Raw genomic sequence first — 26,744 nt, 5'->3', positions numbered from 1 at the left:
ATAAATGTGTATATGTGTGCAATTGATTTGATTTTGGATATGTGTATGTAACTTTGGTGAAATTATGAACATATGATGATAATTAGTGTGAAATTGGGCCAGAGGCCGAAATGAGATAATTCTCGGTAAGTTGAGTGAAAATTGAGATGCTGTACTATTTAATTAATTAGTTTATTTTGGTGTTGTGAAAATTGATGGAATGTGGATAATTGATTTGGAGTTAAGGTTGGAATGGAATTGATGAAAAAATTATGGGCGTAATTGTTGACTTGGATGAATAGCTTAAGGGTTGGTATAGTTGTGAAGTGATTGGATAGTAGGTGAACTTGATTAGAGATATTTGGTATTAAATTGCTTGTGAAATAATTAGTTTTGAAGTTGAGAATTTTGGTAAAACTAGAGGTTTTGGTTTTTGGGTAAAAGCTTATTTTGGACCAACTTCGGTGGTGAATAACTTGACTTATGAACCCCCAAATTCTGTAAAACTTATTTTGAATGAAAACTGGGTCCGTGAAGTTTATAACGTTCAAAGAATGGGTTAAAAATGAATTTTTACAAAAACGTTATGTGAGTTCAAAGTTGGGTGTAAAAAACTGATTTTCATGGACTTGGCAGCTTTTGAGGAAAAAGGGGTGGTTGCGTATGCGAACGTGCACGCGACGCCAGACTTGGGCTCCGCCCAGGCATTCCACGTACGCAGACATGGTCTCGCGTACACGGACCTACAAATTTGGATGCTCGCGTACGCAAGTAGTATATGCAACATGAGAATTCTCCATTGTTTTCAAATCTCGCCTACGCAAAACCCCTGTTTTAGCCAAATGTGATATTTTTTAATGTTGAAGCAAACATCTAGCTTTCCAAACATCTTTTACACTTGTTTAAGGTCCGTTAGTGAGTCTTTAAGCCTTACAATGAGGATGAGTCTGTTAAATGAGTTGAGGGGATGTTAGAAAGGAGTCGTGAAATGATAACGGAATTGATGAAGTGTTGGTGACGTTGAGTGAGAGGAGATTGATTAAGATGATAAATGTAGTGATGACTTACAATTAGATGAGATATGAATTGGAATGATATTGTTAATGAAGTTGAGAGTGAAAGTGACTCTGATTGAGATATAGGTGACCGGGTAAGAGGCAGTGGTGTTGTCCACCTGCTTCGGGTATAAGTTGAGGAAGAAGAATGATTGAAATTGATTATGTGGACAATGATTATGAATGTGAAGTGTGAATGCATGTTCTATTCTATTTTTGTTGCATTATTTTCTCTCTATTTGTAAAGTGTGCCGGGCACTATATCCCATAAGTGTGGCCGGCACTATATCCCAAGAGTGTGGGAACATTGATGATTGATTTTTTGACGGTTTAGAATTTCACTAATGAAGTCTCATTGTAAAGTATAGTTTCTAAACCAAACAATAATCCTTTCATACAAAAAGTTGTTTGTCACTAGTACAAACCCCTAAAATTTATAAACCGAAGTATTGGACCTCGGATCGTTCTCCCTAGGACTTGCAATGAAGTGTCTTGTTATTGGCTGTGAGTTATTTTGGGGTTTTTATAAGAAACATGAAAGATAAATGGCAATGGAATTTTATTAACAAAACGGTCTTGGCAAGGTTTGGTTGTCAAGGTTTTTCATCACTATCACTAGCCACAAGTATGGTAGTTGCAAGGATTAATCCCACTTAGTTATCCTTAAATCAATTAACAAAGGAAAGTCAAGTGAGCTATATTAATCCTAGTCCATAAATCCTAGCTTCTCACTAATTGGCTTAATGAAGGCTAGAGTCAATGGCTATCAACTATCAATCAATTGGACACTAGTAATTTAAGAAATCCTAAGTTACCTTCTCAAGCCAAGAACATAAAATTCTACTCTAACATCCTTTCAAGCATTTAATCAAACACTTGGAAGGCACAAAAGGAAAGTATAGTAAATCACAACAAGAATGAATTCTAACAACAATTGAATACAAAGAACTAACAACAACAATCAAGGAACTCACAATTATCATGAATTACCTTAAATTGCATTATTGAAAGAAAACAAAAGAACAACATTAGATCCACAACAAAATGAAGAATTGCAAGAATTAAAGTACATAACTAGAGAGAGGAAGAGGAGAAGAGTAAGAATTGATAAAGGAGAAGTGAATTAAAGCATGAATTAAACCTAGATCTAAGAAGAGAGATTGACCTAAACCTAATCCTAATTCTAGAGAGAAGTGAGAGCTTCTCTCTCTAAAACTAACTAATCCTAATCCTAATGATGCTCAATGATAGATTGATGCCTTCCTTTTAATGTATTTTGGCGCCAAAGTTGGTTCAGAAACTCCCCAAGATCGCCAGGCACGTGCTGCTTTAATGAAGTCATGTGCGGACTGCGACGCGTGCGCGCACGGTACACGTGCGCGTCCCTGGCCGATTCTGCAATGTGCGCGCGAGCGCCTTGTGCGCTTGCGCGTGCTTGGCTGATTTCACTTCTTTGACATTTTATGCTTCTCTCCACTTGGATGCTTCCTTCCTTACTCCCTTTGATCCATGCCTAGCCTATTTCAATCTTGGAATTACTAACAAACACATCAAGGCATCTTATGGAATCAAGGAGGAATTAGAATTCATCAAAATAAGGTTTAAAAAGCATGTTTTTACACTTGAGCACAAATACGGGAGAGATTACAAAACCATGCTAATTCATGCGTGAAAAAGTCATCAAAATACTCTAAATTCAATACAAGGTAAACCCTAAAAATGGGGTTTATCAACCTCCCCACACTTAAACCTTAGCATGTCCTCATGCTAAAATAAGAAGGAACTAAGGGTTATGACATTTATTAAATGCAACTAAACTACATAAACCTATCTAAATGCAACTACCTAAAGTGAATGCAAATGCTTGGTTCAAACAAATCAATTCCCAAGGAAATATGTGTAAGCATAAGAACTAGAGCAATAGGAATCAAGTCCAAACCACAATTGTATTGAAACTATCAAAAGAAATTCAAGCTTGCAAGAATATAGATAATATGAGTGGACACATGTGATTGAACTTTTGAACCCTCACCGGATGTGTATCCGCTATATTCACTCAAGTGTTTAAAGGTTAATTCACTCAATTCCCTTCTAATCATGCTTTCCAAAATTTGATTTTCTTCTAAAAATCAACATCTATTCAATGCATGCATACATTCATCATGAGGTCTTTCATTTAGGTTGTAATGGGGTTAGGGTCAAGGTAGGATCATTTATGGTTAAGTGGACTAAAGTTTAGACCTTTGATTAGCATAGACATTCCCACCTAACCTATATAATGAACTATACAAGTTCAAACTATTCTAACTACCCATTCTTCACTTTTTCTTACATATTCATGCATTCTATTCCTTGATTCATAACACTTATGCATTGATTCTCTTTTATTGTGCTTCACTTCGGGGCGTTTTGTCCCCTTTGGTTGCTTTCTTTTCATTTTCTTCTTTCTTTTTCTTCTCTTTTTTTTCTATATTTCTTTTTTTTATTTCATTTTATTTTTATCTTTTTTTTATACTTTGTACAGGGACATCAATTGCATAAGGTCTTATACATTCAATCAATACATGAATATGTTCCCAATTTCTAAATATGGAAGTGTACTACCTTTTTTTTATCCCATCCAATGTTCCCAAGCCTCACCAACTTTGAATAATAAACACTCTCATTATCCTAGGCTAATCAAAGATCCAAACAAGGGACTTTCATTGGTTTTTTGCCTGGGGCTAGTAATGTGCTAAAATGAGAACAAGTTAGTTAAGCATAGGCTCAAAATTGGCTAACAATGGAGAGTAAAAGGTAGGCTATTTGGGTACGTGGGCTAATGAAATAATGGCCTCAATCATACAAATGCATGAATACAAGAAATGAATGGACATATAGAATCAAGCAAATCAAGGATCACAATCATAGAAAGGGAATAATTGCACACAAGAATGGAAGATAAGTGGTTATAAAATGTAACCACATCAATAGGCTCAAGTCTCACAAGCTTGTGTTCTTAGTTCAATACATGCTTCACAAAGTATGAATTCAAGCAAGTTTCACCAAAAATTTTCTTCAATCAATTGGGTTGGTGCCCTATAATTAAGTTTCTTGGAAAATCTCAATATTTGACTAAGCATTGTTGTGATTGAGAAATTTAAAAAATTTCAAAAAATTTCCTTAGTTTACCCTTTCTTTCTTTTCAATTTAAGACCAATTTCTCATGCAAAAAGATGACTAAGTTTTAACAATTCACAAACAATTTCTAATCACAACCATAAGCTAAAGAGGAAAACATCTAGTATCCAAAATACCTAAAATCCAAAATAAGCAGTAAAAGTATCTAGAACGGACCAAAATAGTAAGAGTATCCAAAATAAACTCAAATGTATCAAATATATACAAAAGTGTGCAAAATAAGATAACTAAATAGCATAACTAAAAATATCTAAAATGTTTACCGGTCCTCTAATGGTGCCACCGGCAACCTCCCCACACTTAAGATCAAGCATCGTCCTCGATGCTAATCCTGAGGATCAGGGATAGGTGCACCGGTAGGCTCTGGCTCTGGCTGAGGCTGTGGTACCGGCTCCTCATGGGACTGCTGAATCTCTGTGGCGTCAGGTGCAGCTAAAGGTGCATCCTATTGAGTCGGCTCATCAACATCCTCCTCCTGATGATCCTGCTCATCGGAGGCTAGAGAGTCTGGGAGTGGAGGTAACTCAGCGCCCAGGGAGATGAGTGCCTGATCCATCCGATCCAGTTGGCGCATGATCTGGCGTTTTTCGCGCTCCAAAAACCGAAACAGACGCTGAACCAGTAGGTAAGTCGGCTCAAGTGCTGAAGAAGGGGCTGTCGAAGAAGAAGGAGCTGCTGCCGTAGAAGAGGACAGGGCTGCTGTCGAGGCTGAAGGTCCAGCCGCCCCTACAACTGCTCTAGCCCTGGATCGGCGTCTAGTCGGGGGCTTCTCGTGCACCCAACCACCCCAAGGAATAGTAACCTCCTTGTCATCGTCATCTGGGGGTGGTGGTATCACATCATCATCCAACCAGGGGACCTCAGCTAAGGCGGCCATATTGGTAACCAAGGTGGGAAACGGGAGTAGGCCACGAATATGTGCTCGCCACATACACTGCCGAATCAATCGAGGAAAATAAACCTCCTTTCCCTCCATAACACAACCAATCAAAAGTAGCATCTCCATAGGGATCTCAGAAAAGTGAGGGGTAGGTAAGACATAGTGGGCAAATATCATGTGTCAAGTCTTGGCCTCTCTAGTCAGATGAGCAAATAGCATCTCTTTAGGCTTAGTGTTGTTCGCATCCATGACCCAAGGAGCATCTGGGGAGGCAATCACGCGCTTAAGCGCCTCATAGTCAAAGGTCATGCAGTGGATGGCAACCTCAGCCTGCTGATGAGCGCAGGTGCCCTCAGAAAGATGGCGGCACTACAATGCCTCCTCAATAGCAGTCTCGGTAATCATAATCTTTCTTCCCCGTAGCTGTACTGAATCTAGAGTAGGACGGAAGAAGTTGCAATAAAACTCCTTGACCCATGAGACGTTGATGTCTCCCAAATCCCTATCAACAAAGTCCATACCCAACTCAAGAATACGAGAGGTGATAACATGCCTCACATCATTGGGAGGGACAAGCTTCTTCTCCATATTCAATTTCTTCGTCCGATACTTGGGGAGGCGAAGCTCACAGTAAAGGTTGGAAAATTTTTCTGGCTCACTGGAGGGTAACAACTGATTTGCCTTATCAATTTCATTTAGTGGATTCTTAGCATAGTTCGCATAGGGGGAAGGAGTGGAGGTCTTAGAGATTTTCCTTTTCTGGAGGTAGTGGCTATGGCCTTTTCCTTGTCTAACATCCTGAAATGAAGGATAGGATAGAATATAAGCAATTAAGCACATAGCACAAAGCAAATAAAACATGCTCAGGATGGAAGATAGATGGCAAGCAAACATGATAAGAGTGAAACTGGAAAACTTGGATGGCAAGTACGAGCAGAAAAACATATCCATAAACTAAAAATTCAATGTTCAATAAAATCAACAACTCTTACTCAGTAAGCAATAAAGTCATCATACCTTGAAAGGATGGTGAAAGAGGAGTAAATGTAAGTAAAAGTGAAGTGGATAAAGAAATTAGCGAGTTAGGGACTCGGAAGTAGAGATTGATGGATATGATGAAAGAAAAGCTTAATGAAGTAAAGGTTATAACTAAGCATATACATCATGTTCACAAAGGTTAATGCAAATTCCGGAATTCAAGAAGAAATGGAAAGCAGCCCAAATTTGAAATAAATATTAGAAGTGAAAATAGTTTCTTGAAAATTGGGCAGCATTCCGGCTTGAAATTGGACGTTCCCGAATAGCAGTATAGCACAAACAACATGGTTACAGTCTCATTTAATCATAGCAGGAATGGTATAGCATTCAGGCAACGCAAATTGAATACAGAGCAGTCCAAAATCAGCATACAACAGACAGGTAATCAAATAGAGAATGACCACAAACGGAGCACTTATCAGGCCTAGAATCCTCTAACCACAACCTAGCTACCTAACATCAGTTATTTCTAACTAACCTAACATGCAAAATTCAAATTCTAACTAACTAACATTAAGTATAGCTAACAGTAATGAAGATTAATAAACACAGAGTTGAAGCATGGAACCTGGGAGCAGAGTAAAAAGAAATGGAAATGGGAAGTAGGGGCGGCAGAGAAATGAGCTGGGCGTAGGACGCCGCCACAGAGGGTGGCGGTCACGGCGGAACAGCGGTGGTGGTGATCGGGAGAGTAGAGGGCAGAGTGAGTGGAGAAGGAGAGATGAGAGATGGAGGGAAGTGAGAGAATGAGAGCGAGTGAGAAAGGGTGAATAGGGTTAGTGGTGTGGTGGCAGCGAATGCGGCCGCTGGTGGTGGCTGAAAGGAAAGGGGGCGGGGAGATGGTAAGAGGACGAAGAAGAGGGAGAAGTGGGCGACTGCGCAGCATCCCTTGGGCATTAGGGTTATCTCATTTTTGAATCGACGCGGGTGCGCACAGTGCGCTCAAGCGTGGATGGCGAAGATGGCAGAGGCGCGCGCGCATACAGTGCACGCACGCGTACAAGGAGTTGGGCTGGAGGCTTAAAGTGGGCTCAGCGCGCGCCCAACTCTCTGGACAAAGGCCTGGAATAATGGCATCAGCTAGGGGACGCGCACGTGGCAAGTGCGCGTCCGCGCGAGGTGAGTTGGGCTGGGGGCTTAAAGTTGGCCCAGATCCAGCTCAACTCTCTGGATATTGGCTCAGAAGTTGCAGCAGCAAATCGACGCGGACGCGGCAGGTGCGCGTCTGCGTGCATTTCCTTATAGTTGTATGGACGCGCACGCACATAGTGCGCGTCAGCGTGTAATGAGTTGGGCGCGAGGCACAACGTTGGCCTAGGAGAGGCTCAACTCTCTGGAATTCGGGTAATGATGCACCTACTCAGGGACGCGTGCGCGGACATCGTGCGTGCGCGTCCACCCCCTCTCTTTTTTTTTATATTTTTATTGCCCTTTAAGAATAAAAATTGTGCTCAGGTGCTCCCTATACTTCTCACAACTCTTTATTCAATCAACCATCATACAATTCACAAAAATTTGATTTTATTCATCTATTACTAAACACAACATACATGTGACTATGCTAACAGTTAAGTTGTACAAACAAATCGATATGAAACATCTACCTACAATGGCAACTCAAATAACTTATTAAGTAGAATTAAAAGAGAGTGGAAAGAGTTTACCATGGTGGAGTGTCTCCCACCTAGCACTTTTATTTTAAGTCCTTAAGTTGGACACTTTGAGGAGCTCATTGTCATGGTGGCTTGTGCTTGTACTCATCCTTGAATCTCCAAGGGTCTTTGCTTCTCAATTGGTTGACAGAATTTCCAACCATCTTCATCAAGCTTGGGTAGAATTCCACCCAAGATATGAGTCCCCATAGTTGGTCGTCATATGGCGAACCGGGATCTCATATCTTATCTTCACACCCATCCGTGAGTTGAGTTTCATGATTTTTTCGTACGGTTGGTCGACTTAAGTGTGGTTGACACATAGAATTCTCTTTACTCCACCAATGCTTCCTTCTAGACCCATACAAAGTGATTCTTGTCCCAACATCATCCCTTTACCTTAAAGCCTTGACCTTGATGAGCTTAACACCGAAATTCCAACCGCTACACAACTCATTCTTACTCTTAATTCCACAAAGAGCTCTAAGTTGACCATCTGTTTCAATCAAACCATATTCAAGTGAGAAATTAAGGCTTAGGGATATAGATTTTACCCACTCGAATGTTGTGTTGGATGGTGACTTGGGAAGGGAGACTTCCCTACACTTAGACAATGCAAGGTCTACTACCTTGTGCTCTCCTTTGTGTATTTCCACCTTTTGACAAATTTCTTCAATTTCAACCTTTTCCCTTTTACTTGGCTTGGTGTTGTCTTCACGAGCTTCGGTTTCTTGCCCAATGGGAGGTGATTCAATTTTAGATAGGAATTTATTGATGAATAAATCCATCTCTTGATCAACCCCTTCATATTCTTCAATTTCAATATACACCATGCCAACTTTTTCTCCTTGGTATCTCTCTTTCGGTTCATTCTATTCTTCATTGTTCACCAAGGGTATGGGAGGTTGTGCACACTCTTCTATAATTTCAACTCCATGTCCAATGGGAGAGGATTTGATTGTAAATAGAAATTCATCCATGATTGAATCCATCTTTTGATAAACATCTTCCAAGTCTCCAACGACGATATGCCTTAGAGGTTGTGCACCCTCTTCAACATCAATATCTAGCTTTTTGGAAGAGTGCTCCATGGTGCTACATTCCCTTGGACTTTCAACATCTCCTAAATCTTCAACCACTTCTTCCTTTTCTTCACTGATCATAGGCTCCTCCAATTGTTCCAACACAAAATTCGACTCCTCCTTCTCCACCGGTTTTTCCAATTTCTCCTTCATACTTTGCTCTTCTTTTGACTTTTCACATGTGGTCACTGAAGTACCTTGGGTATTCAAACATTGGTGGGCTAAAGTGTGCACCACCTTGGTCAAATTGGTCACAAACTCAAGTGTATCCCGCTTCATGGCTTCTTGTCCTTGGAGTAACAAAGTGAGAGGATCGTCTGTTTGGGCTTGGGGTGAGTAGGAAGGTTCATTATTTTGGAGAGCGGGTTCATAATAGGAAAGTGGTTTCTCTTGGTAAAATTGTGGAGATGGTGTGTATTGAGGTGGTTCTTGGGAGTAATCTTGATAGGGTTGTGGTGGTTCTAAGGGTTCTTTCTCATAATGATCATGAGAATATGGTATGGATGATTGGTCATATGATGGATATGGATCATAGGGCAGTGTTTGGTAATGAAAGGCTTGTGAGAATGGTTGAGGTTCATGTTGAGGATGAGATTCATAGGCATATGATGGTGGTTGTTGAGTGTCACAAAAAGAGTCATCATAGCCGTTAAATTGACATGCATTAGGATGGGAATTATACCTATAAGTATCCGGAGGTTGTTGCCAATAGGAGTGATCAATTCCTTGAGGCTCCTCCCATCTTTGTTGGTTCCATCCTTGGTACATGTTATTATTGAAGTGCACATTTCCTACAACACAATTAGAACCAAACTCAAAGCCAAAGTGAGAATTCATAGTGAGAGAACAAAATAAAACTAACAAAAATTAAGAAACAAACAAAAGATAAACCTATTCACAATATTCACATATGTACAATAACCAATAACATAACACCATTGCAAGTCCCCGGCAACGGCGCCATTTTGATGATTGGTTTTTTGACGGTTTAGAATTCCACTAATGAAGTCTCGTTGTAAAGTATAGTTTCTAAACCAAACAATAATCCTTTCATACAAAAAGTTGTTTGTCACTAGTATAAACCCCTAAAATTTATAAACCAAAGTATTGGACCTCGGGTCGTTTTCCCTAGGACTTGCAATGAAGTGTCTTGTTATTGGTTGTGAGTTATTTTGGGGTTTTTATAAGAAACATGAAAGATAAATGGCAATGGAATTTTATTAACAAAACGGTCTTGGCAAGGTTTGGTTGTCAAGGTTTTTCATCACTATCACTAGCCACAAGTATGGTAGTTGCAAGGATTAATCCCACTTAGTTATCCTTAAATCAATTAACAAAGGAAAGTCAAGTGAGCTATATCAATCCTAGTCCATAAATCCTAGCTTCTCACTAATTGGCTTAATGAAGGCTAGAGTCAATGGCTATCAACTATCAATCAATTGGACGCTAGTAATTTAAGAAATCCTAAGTTACCTTCTCAAGCCAAGAACATAAAATTTTACTCTAACATCCTTCCAAGCATTTAATCAAACACTTGGAAGGCACAAAAGGAAAGTATAGTAAATCACAACAAGAATGAATTATAACAACAATTGAATACAAAGAACTAACAACAACAATCAAGGAACTCACAATTATCATGAATTACCTTAAATTGCATTATTGAAAGAAAACAAAAGAACAACATTAGATCCACAACAAAATGAAGAATTGCAAGAATTAAAGTACATAACTAGAGAGAGGAAGAGGAGAAGAGTAAGAATTGATAAAGGAGAAGTGAATTAAAGCATGAATTAAACCTAGATCTAAGAAGAGAGATTGACCTAAACCTAATCCTAATTCTAGATAGAAGTGAGAGCTTCTCTCTCTAAAACTAACTAATCCTAATCCTAATGATGCTCAATGATAGATTGATGCCTTCCTTTTAATGCATTTTGGCGCCAAAGTTGGTTCAGAAACTCTCAAAGATCGCCAGGCATGTGCTACTTTAATGAAGTCATGTGCGGACTGCGACGCGTGCGCGCACGGTACGCGTGTGCGTCCCTGGCCGATTCTGCAATGTGCGCGCGAGCGCCTTGTGCGCTGGCGCGTGCTTGGCTGATTTCACTTCTTTGACTTTTTATGCTTCTCTCCACTTGTATGCTTCCTTCCTTGCTCCCTTTGATCCATGCCTAGCCTATTTCAATCCTGGAATTACTAACAAACACATCAAGGCATTTTATGGAATCAAGGAGGAATTAGAATTCATCAAAATAAGGTTTAAAAAGCATGTTTTTACACTTGAGCACAAATACGGGAGAGATTACAAAACCATGCTAATTCATAGGCTAAGTGCGAGAAAATGTCATCAAAATACTCTAAATTCAATACAAGATAAACCCTAAAAATGGGGTTTATCAAACACTTTATCCCAGAAAATATGACGGACACTATATTCCAAGAGTGTGGCGGGCACTATATCCCAAGAGTGTGACGATACTATATCCCAAGAGTGTAGAGGCATGTTAGAGAGACGATATCCGGGTTAGCTACTGGGTGTGTCGGGTTCTAGCAAAGTAATTGACACGTGAGCTCACGGCCAATAGGATAGGCATACATCATGTGTATTTGTATGTTTTGCTTGAGTGTGCATTGTATTGGTTTGCTTAACTGCTTTATCTCTACTTATTTGCTACTTGTTCTACTTGTTGTAACTGCTATATATTCTTGTGCTTTCCTTGTTTGTTTTATCTGTGTGTGCAACTGAGAGATCCCTCGTGTGGGGAAGGCATGACGAGGGTTGTTCCATTGAGGTTTCGGAGGAATGGAGAAAACGAAAAGTGAAGGATTAAATTACCATTAAATTGGAGGAGACAGAAAGTGAATTGTAGAGTTAAAGTTAGATTGAGACTTGGATACCTTAGATAGTTTTACCAAATTTATGGTTTAGTTGAATCTTAAGTTTAAATGTGAGTGTCGAAGTTCTAAGATTGCCTTTGACTTTTTCGGAACCTTTTATATTAAATATGCGGGTACCTTTACTATACTGAGAACCCTCGATTCTCATTTTATACATATATTGCTATTTTTTTCAGATGTAGATCAGGAGGCACCTCATTGAGCATTTTAGAGATTCTTTGGAAGCGAAGAACTCTTTTGGATTTAGAGTTTGAATTCTATTTATGTACATATTATAAATAGATTCTCTGCCTTGTATATATTTTACTTTGTCTCTCTTAGAGATTGACTTGAAAAAAATAGGTGTGGTCTTGTCTTTTTGGAATCTACATGTATGTATTTATATGTCGGCCGACCTTAACTTCGCAAGCTGAGTCTAGAACTTGTTACTTATATCTTTGGAACTCTGATATATATATTATCTTTTCTAGTCAATCTTATCCACCTTTCTGCGTTGACCTGATCGAGATTGATGCGCTTGTCTGTTGGTATTTTGTTTAACTTTTCTTCAAGACTCCTAGATAATTCCCTTTTTCAATATATCTATATATGTATTTTTACTTTTAGAGATCATAGTGCCACCTCTGATTTACGTTCTAGGTGTAAAGTTCTGTACGGTAGGGTGTTACACCCTTTCTATACCTGAAAATTCAACCAATAATATATCAGCACATTGAACCAAATCTTAGCTAGGTACACAGTGCCATGACCAACATCTAGAGGAAACCCAAAGGCTTCATTACGAAGGAAATTCAATCGAAACTCTATTAGTGTTCTTTGAACAAGAATCTGATATGATGCGCATTTTCAAAGGAGGTCCTTGGATTTTCAGAAATTCATGGTTGTTTCTTGAAAAATAGGAGAGAAACCTTAATCCACCCTATATGAATTTTTCTACGATTGTGGTTAATGTCCAAATGTGGAGCTTACCAGAACAGTGTAAGACCATTAAACTGGGGCAGAAATTGGCTACGTTGCTGGGTGATGTATTTGATTTCCATCTCTATGATGGAGGCAGCGGGAACATAATATTTATTAAGGCCACGATAAGGATGCGGATTGATAAACCGCTCTTTACAGACATTCACATGGACAGTCAAAAGAATGGTGTTATGTGGATTGATTTTAAATGTTAAAGACTCCCTAGTTTTTGTTTTTGTTGCGGCTTTATTGGACATGATGATGCTAACTGTGACAACGCTGGAGCAATAGAGGCATGACCAATTACAAACACACATGCATGGGGGCTGGGGCACATGGATTCGTGCTGAAATTCTAGGAAGGAAACTTGAAACGGAAGATAACGCACAAGATAAGGAGAATTCATGTAAGGTAAGCCTGCAGAAAAGAAAGGAGGTAACCAAAAGACATGAAAAATTTCTAGCTAAACTAGCTATTTTATCAACGAGTGAAGCAACTAGAGAGCTTGCTGCACACCCACCTCATGCACAGGTGCAGGAACCAGTAGTTGCAACCTCAGGTCCACAACATATATCAACAATATAACCACTCACGGAGCAGGTGCTGCCAGCAACACATATTAATCCAGTAACACTCTCATACGGGGTACCAACTATTGGAGTAAATTGTACTACAGAAAAAATGAAAGCACATAACTAGGAAAAGAATACCTCATTAGTTGTCCGTATTTTACAAATAAAATTCTTTGATGATTGAGCTATTGACTTTCTTGTTGCTTTTGAAAATACGTAAAAGAATTTTTTTTTTAAATTTAGTTTATCCTTATTAATTTTATTAAATTAAAAAATTTAATATTATTTTATATATTAATAAATATTTAAATTTATAATTATATTTAAATTTTAAAAATTATTTTACTAAACATAATTATTATTCTATATATTTATTAAATATTATTTTTAGTTTGATTTACCTACAATTCTTAGAAAACTATCTTTTAAAATATAATTATTATAAGCTATTTCAAAAAAAAAAAACTCTTTACTAAATCAGTCTATAGAACAATATAATGTAAATTTGTTTCTATAATTTGTTTTATGTTAAAATATTTTTAGCAGTGTTTTAAATTTTTAGAGAATGTTTTTATTGCTTCCATTTTTAAAAATATTTTTGTGAAAAATAAATTTTTAAAAAATATTGTAATATTATTATTATTATCTCTTGAAAAATGAGATGAAGAATGACAAAACAGGTAGTTCGTTAGCTTGCGTAATAAGCTCACTTATCAAAATAAAACATACTTAAAATGTTAGTTTGTGAGTTAATATTTAATTTGGTCTCTAAATTTATATGTGAGCCTCAATTTAATTCCTAAAGTTATAATTGTCTTTTTTTAGTCTCCAAACTTTGTAAATATAACTCATATTAGTCCTTGAGACAATTTTCGACACAAAATATTAATAAAGCGCTGACATGGACAACCAAATATCATGCTAGAACTTGTAAAATGTGATCATTTTGATTTTTGCGCTCAAATAACCCAAAAACAATGCCGGATCACTTGCTCTAAGAGGAAAAGTTTCAATAATACCACTTACGATGTCTCTTTTAGACTATTTGAGTGCCAAAACAAAATAAAAACGACGTCGTTTTACCGGTCCAACGTGACATCTAACGGTCTACATTAGCGTCCCATTTTTGTGTATAAAAAATTATTTCAATGACTAACATTAGTCATATTCATAAAGTTTAGACACTAAATAGAGTCAGAGACTAAATTAAAATTCACCTGCAAGTTGAGAGACCGAATTGAATATTATCTCCTAGTTTGTCTCGCTTTATGGTGTGGGCGGTAACTTTTTTTTATAAAAAATTAATAAAATTAATTAAAAATAATATAAAAAATAAAATACAAATAAAAATAGTTAAATTATAACATAATTTTTTCGTTATCTTCTTTTAAATTTTCAACTTTAATAGAATTATTTTTAATAATATCTGTTAATAAAATCATCTTTATTTTAAGAAATAAATCATACAACTTAAACACATATATGAGAGTATAAAATAAAATTAATAACAAAAAAATAAAAATAAAAGATATATAATTAAAAATTATATAATTCTTAATTTTTGTATATATTTTTATATCACTAATCACTTTTTTTATAAAGAAAATCATTCGCCCTTCCAAACAACCTATCCGACTATCTCTCCCCACCAAAACTAACAGGTGTCTTTTTATTCGACGAATTTTAAATCTTAGTCAAATCTTTTTTTTTCGGGTTTGGCAGGTCAGTTAGGGGTGAGTACGGATCGGGTTGGTTCGGGTTTAAGGTGAAATTAGAACAAAACTAATTAAATTGTAATTGGTTTGGTTTGATTTGGATTTGTATTTTTTTATGTATGTACCCGAACCAAACCAAACCGATTAAAAATGGATTGATTCGGTTCGAGTAATTGGGTATCCGATGAAACAGAAATCATAAAAAAAATCAAAAAACAAAATTTTTATCTTAAAAAGTCTGTAAGTACAATAAACATATAACATTAATAGAAATAATTCAAACATGTTAAACACCAAATACATTAAAAACTAAACACATTAAAATCTAAACATATTAAACATTAAAGACATTAAAATCCAAACATATTAAAAGTCATAAATATATTTTAACTTTTTATTTTTTATTTAATTAATATATGGTCGGATCTACGGGTTGGTTCGGGTTCCACACCCCCAAAACCGTTACTCGAACCAATTATTAGAAAGAGTAATTGGTTTGATTCGGGTTTGACCCGATTACCCGTTAATTCCAAAACCAATTTAATTAGTTTGATTCGAGTTTAGACAGGTAATCGGGTATTCGTAACCTGTGCTCATCTCTAAGGTCAATCCCACAGGTTCGGTTGTTTTGCCACCCTTAAACTAGCGGTTGAATGAATAAAAAAAACCAAAGGTTCGAAAACCGAACCGGTCAATGAACTAGTAAGGTGACTGGTTTAACTGTTCAACGGTTCAACCAGAGTTCAACCAGTTTAATTAAATATAAAATAAAATTTTTATAATCAGCAACCATCACAAACACAAACACAAACACAAACTTGCACAAATTAAATACAATCAACAACTAAATATGAATTATTAACAAAAATTTATACAATTTCTAATCACATCAACAAACCAAGGTACATGCAATTTCAGAACACAATCAACATTTAACAATTACATCCAGAAATTCAGAAGGAAACTCAGAAGTTAAAAGTTACATGCAATTTCAGAACACAATTAACATTTAACAATTACATCCAAAAATTCAGAAGACAAACTCAGAAGTTAGAATCCATTACAATTGGACAATAAAATCAGAAATCAATAAAATATTAACAAAAAACCATCAACAATCAACAAAATTATTTTAGAAAAATTAACTCGATTAGAAGGACAGTAGACTTCAACAACTGTCGGAGGATGAAGGTAAAAGCAAGGGTTGCTACTGTGAGTAAGCAACCGTGGGAGAGATATAGAGAGCTTGAAGAGAGAGATGCGACGGTGAGAAGAGCTCCGAGTGCGGCGACGGCGAGAAGAGGGCCGATCTGTAGAGACCACTTCTGGGGGTGATGGCACGATGACAGAGACACAAATTCAGAGCTGCTGACAACGACGAAGACAGAGGAGGGATTGATGACCAGGGCAAAGATGGCGATGCAAACAGTAGCTCTGAGCATATCTGGCGAGGGAGGAACTTCGCTGGAGACGAGGATCGAGCAACCACGAGCAGACGACGAGAATAGGGCGAGGAGAAGATGAACGTTGAGCGACGACAGCACCCTCCCCCTGAGGAGAAGAGTTCGGCGATGAAGAGTGGATGGTGGCTGGGTGCTGCTGTGGAAAAAAGGGTTAGGGTTGGGTTCACCTTTGAGTAAGAGAAACAGAGGGAGGATGGTGGCTGCGGCTTCCAAGGGGTTTTGGGGATGGATTCTTCTCCAGAGATCAAATTTCAGAGAGGAAGAGACGGATGGGATGATGGTATGGGATAGCGGCTAGAGTTTCCATCTTCATGGTGTTTTTTTTTCATATATATATGACACCAAAAACGGCGACGTTTTAAGTCTAACTCTGAACCGAAAACCTTTAAAAAACCTAGCCGATTTTGACAATTCACCGATTAACCTCCGGTTCGGTCGATTCTCTAGTCGATTTTTTGCTTATCGATTTTATAATCAACTGAACCGACTATATGACCGGTTCCTGATTAACCTAGTTGAATCGACCAGTCCGGTTCGATTTTCAGAACCATGAAAAAAACTAAACCGTGTTATCGGACAGACAATGCACTGTTTTTTTTTTTCGGTTGTATTGTCAGACAATGCCCTCTATTTTTTTTTCTTTTATATTTTGTCAGACTACTAGATTACACCATGGATGGCCCAAGGAAAAATCAAACAATACGGGTCGGGTCAACGCTACACTTACAAAGGCACAAAGTGCGGGTTCCCTTGTTGAGGCAAAAACGCTTGCGGTCCAAAAAAAACTAGGGTTTTAGACTTTAGAGGAGGTTTTGTTGCGCCTATATAATTCTCTATTCCCTCCTCTCTGCTCATAAGCCACCCTTCCTTCTCTTGCCGTATTTAGGGGTTTAGGTGCAGCGATTCAAACTCTGCAATACATCATCACTAAATCAGTGTCTCCAGCGTCAAATTTGCTTCCAATTTTTATCGAATTTCTCTGCACGAGCTACCCGGGCTTCTCTGATAGATCCGTGACGTGAATGTCCCAATGCACGTGCGAAAACCACGCCGTTCGTGTTGCAGTTTAGCCCTAATTTTCAATGGCTCAAGCTGTGTCAAAGAAACGGCAAAATTCCTCCTTGTGATGAATTTAGTTTGATTCTAATCTTGAATTTGCCTCGCTATGCCTTCAGCTTGTTTTCGAACGCAAAAGTGTTCAATGAAATTGGGAGCTAGTCCTTGAGGCGCAAATTAATTATCGGTCGTTTTCAATTTTCGGGTTCTTAAATTCTCACTGTTTTTTCCTCTGAAAATGTCCGAAACATTGTTATTCAAATCATAAAGTACTAGTTTTGACGTTTTATTTCTTAATGTTTTGAATCTCTTGGCAATGATTACAATTTATCCGCGCTTCTGAGAATATTCTATGAAGCATAAAGGATAAAAATTGGTTGAATTTCTTGATATGAGCCAAGTCTTAATATTTCTTATTCTAAAACAGGAAAATTGATTCAGCGAGTTAGTTACTTAGTTGGCTATGAGGATATTTATTCAGCTTTTAATGCCAGTTCTGCTTCTGATTAACTGTGATTGATAGAGCTGTTACACAATCTGAGCCTCTCAATAATGTTGGAGTCCTCTGTGTGTGTCTGTGTGTCAGATCTCATCTAATTAGGGTTTAGAGATTCTAGTGGACAATTATGATATAGTAGCCCTAAGTTTTTTATAATTTTAACATTTGTTTTATGACATGCGGTAGTTTGGTTATTAGAATAATTAGCATGGTGTATTTTAGTTGGTAGTTATTAGTAGCTTAGCAAAATTACTACTATCAACTACATCATAAATACTAATCTACTATCTATTAACTAATAATTAAAATACATTGTGTTGCCGGTGACGATATAATCCAATTGTTTGAGGTGTTTTGGAGCCAAGACCCTGTTTTCAGGGAGAACCTCCTTGGTGAAGCTACATTCATATGACGTTACTGGATTTAACTGAGGCACTATTTAAGTAAAGAATTAACTTACTGATTTCTTTTTGTTTCAAGTTTATTCTAACATTGTTACTATGACTTGTTCAATTGCAAGTGTGGTTTAGCTGAATTCATAGCAAGCTACTAGGCTTATGTTTTGTTTCATCCAAATTTATTTATTGAGTTTCACTATACTCTATTCCCTCCTAAATGGATTAGGGTCTGAAAAACTCATAGATTGTTGTGTTGTTCATCACCTTCATTTCTTGTTTAACCCACGAGATAGGAGACAAATACCAGCACTACATCTTTTGCGAAGTTTTAATATAGGTTTCAAGCAGTATGGATTATGATGTTAATATGAGAAATTTTCCTTTCGTTGCTCTAATTTTTGTTAGCTTCTACTTCTGATTTTAAGCTGTTGCTGCTTTTATATTGTTGTTCAGATTTAAAAGATTTTCGGTGAGTGCAGAGCTTTATATTGTTGTTCAGACTTAAAAGATTTTTGGTGGTGTAGAACTTCAGATTGTTATTGTGGACTTGCGAGATGTGATCATAAATAATATTGAAGACCAAGTAGATTCCAAGTGTAACAATTTAAAATATGTATCAAGTTAAACTAAGTTAGTTTGTTTGATGTTTAAATGGATGAAAGTGAAGGACTTGGTTGATAATAAGGTTGTCCATCTGCAAGGATTACAGAAGAGGTCATGTTGTGGATATTGCCCTGATGAAGACAGCTTGGAGAGTGGAGACAGAGGTTTAATGAAAAAATGAACTATTTGTATTTGTTCTAGTTTTTCAGATTGCTTTTAAGCAAATGCTGTTATGTTCAATACAAATTTTTTTTCGTGAGTTTAACTATACCCTGTTCGGTTCCAAACGGACAAGGGTCTGAAAAACTCAAAGATCAATGTGTGTTGTTTATCAGCTTCATTTCTTGTTTAACCCACGAGATTGGAGTTAAATAACAGCACTACAGATATGTAACAAGTTCATTCCAATTCTTATCTTTTGTTAGCATGGTTTCTGAAATCTTTTTTTTTTTTATATATATATATCTCTTCCTCTTTGTGTGGGTTACTATGTAGGTATTCTACACACTTGAGTTAGGGTTATTTGTGCAAAAGTGTGTATAACATGATATTGAAACAATTCATTATGAATTAACGAAGAGTATATATTATAAAATTTGATGTCTTGGATGTTGAATTTCATAAGGCTACTAATCAAACTAATGTAAGTTACCATGACTTTTGTTCAATGTTGCAAAAGGTCCTGACTTCTACTTAATTTAGTTCATTACACTTTACATTAAACATAATGCAGAATTTTTTTGAGCCAATTTATGTATACAAATATATTCTCGAAATCTTGAGACACACGCTGACCGTCTCAACATCAATTGGAAGTTTGTAATGTGATTGTCACTGAATACAAGACATATGAAAGGCGTGGACTCTTGGTGCTTAATAAATGCGCTAATGAGAGGCTTGTCGAGTTTAATCCAGTGGTTGTTGAGCTTCTAGAAAAGAAACGATGCTCAAGAATCATATACTCATATTCAAGTGTCTTCTAATGTTCCTAATACAACAGTGGAGCTACATTACAAGGAAAAGATTTCATACTAAACACATGTAATAAATAATTATATTTGGTAGAAACTTTAAACCTAAAAGTTATTATATAATTGTAAGTACAAAAATAAAAAAAATATTTAATGACATTGTTATTTAACTAAAAAAAAACACATACAACAAATAATTTGAGACAAAAGTCTACATATGGGAGCAATAAATTTTTTGAGTAAATGTTTATTTCGAACCCCAATCATCTGGACGAAGGACTAAGTGCATTCCAACAATTAGAAATTACCTAAGCAATCTTTACCCACTTAAGATAATGGTCTTCGCGTTCCTTGCAGCCAGTTGAAAAACGGTAGAGTGTTAACATATCAGTGGATCTTGTACGTGGGATTTTGTTCCTGCAAAATTAGGACAACTTTACTCCTGCAAAAGATCCAAACCAAATAAAATCCCAACAGAATACACATATATTGGATGAATCCCATTAGGTCTAGCCATAGTAGGCAATTCCCAAATCAGAGCTTGAGCATCATTCCTAGCAAAACAAATGTGTCTAGAACTCTGCAAAGCCCAAGCAATATTACAACTGCATTACTAACCTCAAGATCGTGGCCATGTACCTCAAATCCTGCTTGTTCGATACTTGAGGTTCTAATATGTTTGGGACCAATGTCATTCTAATAGAAGGCGATACGGTGAGAGAGGCGCAGAACTCGCTGGTCTTGCTGTTGTTGAAGAAGGTTCGCGGGCTGTAATGAAAAGTCTGTAAACCGTGAAGAACCTCAGGCGCGTGATAGAAAACCCGTAGATGTGATTATAGTTATGGGCTGTGTCCTTCCCTGCTTTCTTCGTCATACAGTCCTTCTCGGAGAAAGGGACCTTGGGTGGAGTTGAGCCCGTACACGGAACTCGACGAATCCCGTAGCATCGGCAACGAGGACGGCGAGACCGGAAGGAGAGGCACGGCGCCGCGACCTCCTCATGCGCTTCTCCCAATTGAATCTGCCACAGGCGGTGCCGGAGGAATTGAAAGAGTTGCCGTCAATTTCTCTGGTTAATGTACGGCGATTTCTTTGGTTTTTGCTTCCCTGGCATGGAAGGTGCGTGATCATCAAATTTAGTTGACACATTTTTACAAACACCCTAGTTACACATTTTCAATGGTCTTAGTTGTTGTTGAAGAGGGAGAGGGTCTTGATGGAAGATTTGCGAACCTCCCAGAGGTGGATGTAGTAATCGGAGGTGGCGAAGAAGGGAGGAAAGGGTGGAGGGGTGGACCATGAACTTTGTGGGAAGGGTTATTTTGTCGTTTTGAGATTTTGCTCATTTTCTGTTGTTGAAGAACATGAGTTTTGTTCTTCACATTGTCGTTTTCAACTTTCTGCAGGGGTCGATTTGTCTTAATTTTGGAAGATCCACTGACACGTCAACTTTTACATTTTTTCAGCCGGTTACAAGCAGTGCGAAGACCATTTTTTTGGATAGGTAAGGATCGCTTGGATAATTTTTAATTGTTAGAAACGCTTAATCCTTCGTCCAAATGATTAGAGACCAGGGTGCTAAAAGAAAATTCATGGTTCTTTAGGAATGTCTGTCTGCTAGTGAAGAAATGATAGAGAACTGAAGACCAGATAGACAAAAGCCTAAATAAGGTGGAGACAAAAATATAGATGTGGGATCTACCGAAACACTACAAAATACCAAAACTTAAAAGAAAAGATAGCTGCCTGTATGGGAGATATAGTGAGGTACAAGCTGTTTGAAGCAGGAAAAGATCAAGTGAGATTCATTAAAGCAAGTGTCAAAATGAGCATTAATACACCTTTCATAAAAGGAACAAATGTGGAGAGCAAGAAGGATGGCCTTACATGAGTAAATTTCAAGTACGAAAGATTACCAACAGTTTGTTATTACTGTGAAAAAATAGGACATGAAGAAAACAGCTATGAAAAAAGAAAACAAGATGAGAAAAGAGGTATGTATAAATCCAAATCTCTTAGTCTTTGGATAAAGTAGATATTACTAGTGTTAGAGTTGATATAATAAGCAGTAAAACAAATGAAAAACAACAAAAAGAAAATAAGGGAGAAGAAAAGCGTAAAACAAGAATCACAGAAAAACTAATGAAAAAATTGGCATGTTTTTCAATGGTGGACTCCTTTGAGGCTGACATTGGATAAGATAATAGCCAGGCCCCTGCGATAAGGTTCCTCACCGAAGAGGAATTTGGAGGATGGGATCAAAAAGGGTAAGGAACTCCATGAGTTCACAGAAAAAAAACCATAGAAATCAACAAACAAGAGAAAGGACAAACCAAAGAAGAAACAAGGCCAGACTTGGAAATGAGTGTGAAGGAGAATAAGGAGACTGAAAAGGAAGCAAACTAAAAAGATAGGGAAAAGAAGAAAGAAGATGGAATTCCGCTACAGAAAATTACAAACTCAAGCAAGGAAGAGAATGCAAGCACAGCAAGGAGATGGAAGAAACAAGTCAGAGAAATACCAAATGATACAGAGAGAAAAATAGAAAAAGAAAACAAGGCACAAAAAACGAAGACAATCGACAAAGATGAGATGGAGATTGAGGATAGGGAAACAAAGTCCAAAAAAATTCTCTGAAAACAAAACAGAAACGGTAGAGGCTGAAGAGCAGCCCCGCCGAGACCAATGAAGATCTTAAGCTGGAATTGTCGTGGACTTGGGAACCCATGGGCAATTAGAGCTCTAAACAAGCTCATTAAAAAACAAGTCACCAACCTAGTCTTCTTAATGGAGACTAGAAAAAAGGCGAATGAGATGATGAGATTAAGATATAAGGGTGGAATGAACAATATTATCGGTGTGGATTGCAGAGGTGATGGAAGACAAAAGGGGTGGATTGGCTGTTTTATGAGATAGGTCTCTGGAGGTTGAGATGATTTTTAGGTCAAACAACCATGTTGACATGGAAGTGAGAGTAGCGGGCAGCGGTACTTGTTGGAGGGAAACGAACTTTTATGGCTTCCCGGAGAGCCAAAATAAATAAGAAAGCTGGGAACTCTTGAGAACACTTGGGCAAGCATCTGATATGCCATGGACAATATTCGGTGCCTTCAACCAAGTGATGAGACAACAAGAGAAGCAAGGGAGAAATCAAGTGAATTATTTTCAAATTAGAGACTTCCAATAAGCGGTACAAACGTGTGGACTGCTTGATTTGGGATATGCAGGCTACCCTTTTACATGGTCCAATGGACAAGTTAGTGAGAAGAACATACAAGAGAGAATAGACATAGTCTTTACTAATAGAGAGTGGCCTGCAACATTTTCAAAGACAATGGTCCAGCACTCTTTCAGATATAAATCAGACCACTGTTCAATCTTGATGGACTTAGCCGGTGAAGTAGGAAAGAGGAAGAAGGGTCCTAGAAGATTCAGGTTCAAGGAGTATGGTTGTCAAATGAAGAATGTGAGACAGTAGTGAAGGAGACCTGGGAGTCTTGCCAAGGAAGCATTCAAGAAAGGATTGAAAGTTGTAGCAAGAAACTGGACCATTGGGGACAACAAAATTTTGGTAAAATTTCGAGAAGAGTGAGGAGAGCCCAAGAGAGGATCAACCAACTAAATTTTATCTCCCAAATAAAAGATGTGATAAAAGAAACAAAGGAGAAAGAAGCAGAATTAGATGAGTTATTGAAGATGGAAGAAATATGGTAGAGCCAAAGATCAAGGGCAACCTAGTTGAAGCACGGAAACAGAAATTCAAAATTCTTCTACCAAAAAGCATTACAAAGAAGAAAAAGAAATAGAATTGAAGCGATCACAGACGATGTGGGCATAAGGTTTGAAGATGAAGATAAGATAGAAGAGGTCATGAGGGGCTTCTTCGAAAATCTGTTCAAATAAGAAGAAACACAGTATGAGAAGGAAGTGGCTGATGTGGTTAAGGGGAGGATAAACAAGGACAGATTTGAGACTCTCAATGCGGCATTCACAAAAGAGGAGATTTTCCAAGGCCTTCAACAGATGCATCCCACAAAAGCACCAGGTCCGGATGGCTTACCGACAATTTTCTATCAAAGAATGTGGAAAACTGTGGGAGATCAAGTGGCAAATGCAGTGCTAAGATTTTGAATGAAGGAGCAGATCCGACACCTATTAACCAAATCCACATCTATTTGATACCAAAAGTTGAGAAACCGAAGCATACAAGGGAATATAGATCAATATCCTTGTGTAACGTCATCTTCAAATTAGCAACTAAAAATTTGGCAACCAGGATGAAGTCAATCCTTCCACAAATAGTTGGAGAAAATCAAAGTGCATTTGTCCCGGGTAGGCTTATAACAAATAATAATCTGATTGCGTTTGAAGCTTTCCATTACATGAAGAAAAGGTCAAAAGGAAGAAGAGGTTTTGTGGGAATGAAACTTGATATGGAGAAAGCATATGATCGAGTGGAATGGAGCTTCCTAAGAGAGATCTTGATCTCAATGGAGTTTCCAAACAAGTGGGTGCAAACAGTTTGGAATTGCATTAGCACTACGTCTTTTTCATTACTACTAAATGGTACCCCTTCCAAAAGTTTCAAACCATCAAAAGGATTGAGGCAAGGAGACTCCTATTCCCATACCTCTTTATCTTCTGTGCCAAAGCCCTATCGGGAACCCTCATTAAGGCACAAAAGAGTAGGCTGATCCACGAAATTAGAATCTTAAAGAAGGGACCTGAAATAAACCGTCTATTCTTCGCCGACGATAGTATACTCTTCACAAGAGCCACTGACTGAGACATTCAAGCCACCAAGGAAGCCCTGATTGCATACCAGAGGGCCTCGGGACAGCGGATAAACTTAAAAAAATCGAAATTGTCTTTTAGCCGAAACGTACCAACTAACAGACAGAAGCTTATCCAAGAATGTTTGGAGATAAAGGTTGTACAAAGACATTCTAAGTACCTAGGGCTTTCTACTTTTGTTGGGAGATCTAAGAAACAGGTTTTTGAGCATGTCCAAGACAAAGTGTGGAAGAAGTTGAAGGGGTGGAAGGAGAAGTACTTATCAAGTCCGTCGCGCAATCGATCCCAACATACATAATAGAATGCTTCAAACTTCTGAGTGGCCTATGCCACCATATTATGTTTATGACCAACAGATTCTATTGAGGCTCAAAGAACGGAGAAAGGAAGATTCATTGGATAAAATGGGATAAGATGTGCCTACCAAAACAGAGTGGAGGATTGGGATTCAGAGATATCAAAGCTTTCAATATGGCGCTTCTTGCAAAACAAGGATGGAGATTGATCAGGAACCCAGATTCATTAGCAGCCAAAACCATAGGATGCAAGCACTTTAATAGAAAAAATTTTCTAAACTCGAAGATTGGTTTCATACCAAGCTATACTTGGAGGAGAATTTGGCAAGCAAAAAGAGTGTTAAAAAAAGAGAAGTTGTTGGAAAGTTGGAAATGGAAACAACATCAAAATCTGGAAGGACCTTTGGTTGCCAAAACAAAATGGATCAAAAGTCTAGTCCCCTCTAAAGATTCTCGAAGCAGATGCAATAATTGCAAAGCTGATGACAACAGATGACAAAGAATAGAATAGAAGGCTAATAAACCAGATATTCCTAAATTTTGAAGCAAAGCAGATAGTTGAAATTCCTATTCCCAGGTCAGATTAACCAGACAGGTTTATTTGGAAGAAAACTAGAGATGGAAATTTCAGAGTCAAACTGGCCTATCATGAAATAAAAATCCAAAACAGGAACCAACCATACAATTCAAGCATAGACCAAGAGGAAGAGAGTACCTAGAATCAACTATGGAAAATTAAAGCTCACCCAAGAATACTGAACTTCATGTGGAGACTCTTACACTACTCCTTGCCAACGAAGAAGAGCCTGAATAGAAGAGAAATTAATTGTTCACCGATCTGCACCAGATGATGGAATGAGTAAGAGACTGAGGAGCACATCTTCAGAGATTGCAAATTTGCGAAAAGATTCTGGTTTGCCTCCCCGTTCACCCTTAGAATTGAAGCTGGAAGGGACACAAACCTGAAAAAATGGATAATGAGTACAATAGAGATTCTCCAGAAATAAGAAAAGGGAATGTTCTGTACCATGCTGAATCAATTGTGGAAGGAGAGAAACTCCATGGTGTTTGAGGAAAGGGTGTTGCAGATCAAAAAAGAACTGGAAAAAGCTAGATCCCTCTTTGAGAAATTTTGGCAAACCCATATCAGAGAGGAAACGAGGACAAGTGGGAATTAACAGCAGTGTCCATCAATGCGAAATTGGGAGTATAACACCTTAACTTTTAGCACGTCATGATCGTACCAAAAGTAAGGCGTTACTAACTTGTTTTCCTTTTTAACTATTTAATATTGTGCCTTTAGTTCGATGTCGCGTTTCAGTTTTATAGAAAATTCCAGAAAATTGTTTTTAGTAATTTAAATCACATATAAAAAATCTTTAAATAATAATAATAATCACATAATTATTATTAATAATAATGCTATACAAATGAATTCAATATAAAACTTGAAGACAATACCTATCCCTTTGGACAAAATAAAAGCTAAAGCAACAAGGACGAGGGAACTCTATAAAAATAACAGGTATCACAAGTAAATCTACTATTCGTCCGCAACTTCATATTGAATCTTCGAATCTGTTACTGAAAGGGTGGAAGATTTTGGGGTGAGAACAAACCACACGTTCTCAGTAGGGAATGAGAATGCTGTAA

The 26,744-nt window shown here is 37.6% G+C and overlaps 1 long non-coding RNA gene and 6 other non-coding genes across 12 annotated transcripts; 6 read left to right on the top strand and 1 right to left on the bottom strand.

Moving 5' to 3' along the window:
• Window positions 1-17,229: 17,229 nt before the first annotated feature.
• On the bottom strand, window positions 17,230-26,285 carry LOC112789741 (uncharacterized). 6 transcript variants are annotated; one of them, XR_003816420.2, is made up of 4 exons: window positions 26,119-26,285; window positions 25,807-26,053; window positions 20,310-21,108; window positions 17,230-20,018 (listed from the first exon to the last, which is right to left on the bottom strand). It is a non-coding gene; the product is annotated as an uncharacterized lncRNA (long non-coding RNA). The 6 variants fall into 6 exon arrangements; XR_003816419.2 differs by having other exon boundaries at window positions 17,230-19,959; XR_003196388.3 differs by lacking the exon at window positions 17,230-20,018 and having other exon boundaries at window positions 20,055-20,418; window positions 20,620-21,108; window positions 26,119-26,283.
• Window positions 17,454-17,591, top strand: LOC112793599 (small nucleolar RNA snoR134). The gene has a single exon (XR_003198298.1). It is a non-coding gene; the product is annotated as a small nucleolar RNA snoR134 (small nucleolar RNA).
• LOC112793596 (small nucleolar RNA U36a) lies at window positions 17,842-17,929 on the top strand. The gene has a single exon (XR_003198294.1). It is a non-coding gene; the product is annotated as a small nucleolar RNA U36a (small nucleolar RNA).
• On the top strand, window positions 17,986-18,078 carry LOC112793551 (small nucleolar RNA Z223). Its single transcript, XR_003198243.1, has one exon. It is a non-coding gene; the product is annotated as a small nucleolar RNA Z223 (small nucleolar RNA).
• LOC112793561 (small nucleolar RNA Z278) lies at window positions 18,349-18,463 on the top strand. The gene has a single exon (XR_003198253.1). It is a non-coding gene; the product is annotated as a small nucleolar RNA Z278 (small nucleolar RNA).
• On the top strand, window positions 18,636-18,744 carry LOC112793577 (small nucleolar RNA snoR97). The gene has a single exon (XR_003198273.1). It is a non-coding gene; the product is annotated as a small nucleolar RNA snoR97 (small nucleolar RNA).
• On the top strand, window positions 19,308-19,418 carry LOC112793578 (small nucleolar RNA snoR97). Its single transcript, XR_003198274.1, has one exon. It is a non-coding gene; the product is annotated as a small nucleolar RNA snoR97 (small nucleolar RNA).
• Window positions 26,286-26,744: the final 459 nt, after the last annotated feature.

Source organism: Arachis hypogaea, chromosome 3 (genome assembly GCF_003086295.3).
Source record: "Arachis hypogaea cultivar Tifrunner chromosome 3, arahy.Tifrunner.gnm2.J5K5, whole genome shotgun sequence".
NCBI lineage: Eukaryota > Viridiplantae > Streptophyta > Magnoliopsida > Fabales > Fabaceae > Arachis > Arachis hypogaea.
Note: the sequence above shows the minus strand (reverse complement) of the source record. Positions and strands in the feature narration are given on the sequence as shown.